Genomic DNA, 3,137 nt, shown 5'->3' with positions numbered 1-3,137 from the left:
TCAGGTTTCTCTGAAACATTTTGTGATTTCTTAAAGGCCAGTAATATTATATTATACTGGTAGATCATAATTATTTATAATATGTCCTTTTGTATATAGGCCATGTATCCATTTGGAACTTTTTGTGGTGTATAATGTGAGATGTTAGTCTAAACCTAATTTCTACTAAACTTTCCAGTTTTTCAGCAGTTTTTTAATCCAATTTTATTTTAAGTTCCAAATTCTCTCCCTCCCTCGTCTCCTATCTACCCATTGAGAAGGCAAAAAATATAAAATCCATTACAAATATAAAATCATGTAAAACAAATTTCTACATAAGCCATAAGCAGTTTTTGTTGAAAAATGAGTCTTTATCTATAGGGGGTGGGGAACCTGAGGCCTCTAGGCCACATGTGGCGCTCTAGGTTTTCAAGTGCAGCCCTTTGAATTCAAACTTAACAGAATAAATCCCCTTAATAAAAGGATTTGTTCTGTAAAACTTGGACTTAGTCAAAAGGTTGCATTGGAGGACCTAGAAGGCCACATGTCACCTCAAGCCTGCAAGTTCCTCACCCCTGTAAATAGTTGGGTTTATTAGACTATATTCCCTTATGTGGATCTTGTGTATCTAATTTGGATCTTATATATCTAATTTGTTTCAAAGATCAACTTTCCTATTTTTTTAACCAATACTATATAGTTTTGATGACTAATACTTCCTAGTACAATTTGAGATATAATTCTTCAAGGTCTACTCTTTTCTCACTTTCCCCCATTGTTTTCCTTGAGATTCTTGACTTTTTTGCTTCTAGATTAATTGTTATTATTTTGTTTAGATCTACAAAATAAATGCTTGACAGTTTGATTGTTATGACACTAATTCTATAAATTAATTTAGTTATTTTTCTTATAGAAGGAATATGGTAGGGTCTCGTCTTACTCTAGATTTGCAAAAAAAAAAGTTATGTATTATTAGATTCAATTATTCTATGAATGTTTGAAACAATTCACTTGTAAATCAGCATGATCCTAGGATTTACTCCCCCACCTTGATATTTTATGGCTTGCTCAATTTATTTTTCTGAGGTTAATTTATTTATTTTTAATGATTTCATATTCTATTTTTCCCCAATTACATGTAAAAACAATTTTTAACATTCATTTTTAAAAATTTTGAGTTCCAAATTCTCTCCTTCCTTCCTCCCCTCCCAACCTCATTGAGAAGGAACACAATTTTAGATAGGTCATAAATGTGCAGTCATGCAAAAGAGGTTATTTATTTAAATTCTCTATTTCTTATTCTGATAATCTGAGTATTTTATAGTTTAGTAAATATTCATCCATTTCTCAGTTTTGTTGGTATATCATATTTGAGCAAAATTGTATCTAAAATTTTCCTTTTTACTTGTGAATTGTTCTTTTCCTTATTTCTGAAACTGACAATTTGGTGTTCCTGTCTCTTTTTAAAATCAAATTAACTAATGGTTTATATAATTCATTTGTTTACAAAGTAGATACTAGTTTTACTTATTATGAATCTTTATTCTGAATTTTATTTATCTCTTCTTTGATTTTCTGAATTTCCATCCTATAAGGGTTTTTGTTCAGTCATTTAGTTGGGTTCTTTGTTGCTTTTCTAGGTTTTTTTTTTACTTCTATGCCCAATATGTTCTTTTTTCTTTGTTGATGAAAATATTTAGAGATATAATTTTTCCTCTGAATATGGCTTTACCTATCTCCCAAAGTAGTGGTATTTTGTTTCATTGTTACAATTTTATTTAATGAAATTATCTATTATTTCTATGATTGTTCTTCAGATTAAATAATTGAGTACCCATTTAAGTTTGAATCTTTTCTTTAAAAGACCTTTACTGATTCTAATTTTTATCAAGTTATGGTCACTAAAGTATGGGTTTAATATTTCTGCTTTTTTGCCTTTGTTTGTGAGTTTTATATGTAATCATAAATGGTCACTTTTTGTAAAGGTGCCATGTATAGCTTTAAAATATGTGTATTTGTTTCCATTCTTATTCAGTAATTGCCCAAGACTTATTATATATCACTTTGTTATCTTTTGGTTAGATTTGTCTATCTAAGAAAGAAATCTAACTGGTAAACCCCAAGATATCTTGTGAGGTTTCAGGGATCAAAATTTACATTTCTTTTGGCATATAACCTGCAGGGAGGGAGGGAGGGAAGGAAGGAAGGAAGGAAGGAAGGAAGGAAGGAAGGAAGGAAGGAAGGAAGGAAGGTAGGGAGGAAGGAAAGAAGGAAGGAAGGAAAGAAAGAAAGAAAGAAAGAAAGAAAGAAAGAAAGAAAGAAAGAAAGAAAGAAAGAAAGAAAGAAAGAAAGAAAGAAAGAAGAAGGGAAGGAAGGAAGGAGGGAAGGGAGGAAGGAGGGAAGGAGGGGAGGAGGGAGGGAGGGAAGGAAGAGAGGAAGGAAGGGAGGAAGGAAGGCAGTGGAAAAGGGAAGGGAAGAAGAAAAAAGGAAAAAGAAAAAAGGAAAGAAAGAAAGAAGAGACACATTAAGTTCCTCAACTATTATAGTTTTTCTGTCTATTTCTCTCTATAATTCAATTAACTTTTCCTATAAGTACTTAGATGTTATAATATTCAGTGCATATATTAAGTTCTGATATTATTTCATTACCTGTTGCCTTCAAGTTTTTAAGTATGTTTATTATTTAAGTATTTAAAGTACTTTTAAAAGTATTAAGCATTTAAGTATTGAATATATTTAAGCATTCAAGTATAATGTAGCTTTCCTATTTATCTCTTTAAATTATGTCAATTTTCATTGTTGCCTTGTCTGAAATCATGAATGTTACCTCTACTTTTTAAAATTGGCATGAAGCACAACAAATTCTGATTCAGTCACTGATTTTAATTTTTAAGCAACATGCAGTTGGATTCTTCTTTCTAATCCAATCTTGTACTCTCCTGTTTTATAGTTTTCATTCCATTCGTATTTGGTGTTATGATTATTATTTTTATATTTCCCTCCATCATATGCTCTAATATTTTTTCTTCTCTTTCCCTCTAAAATCCCCCTTTGCAAAGAAGAAAGAAAGAGACAAAAAGAAGAAACCTATCAATCCTGGTATCATATAAATGAAGTGGTCTGTCACTATTCTCTTACTGATGTGGTTTCCAGTGCTC

The sequence above is a fragment of the Petaurus breviceps genome, unplaced genomic scaffold (genome assembly GCF_028583685.1).
Source record: "Petaurus breviceps papuanus isolate PSGF00001 unplaced genomic scaffold, PetGlider_PUasm1.0 90535, whole genome shotgun sequence".
Classification (NCBI taxonomy): domain Eukaryota; kingdom Metazoa; phylum Chordata; class Mammalia; order Diprotodontia; family Petauridae; genus Petaurus; species Petaurus breviceps.
The sequence above is the reverse complement of the archived record's forward strand: the minus strand, read 5'-3'. Positions refer to the sequence as shown.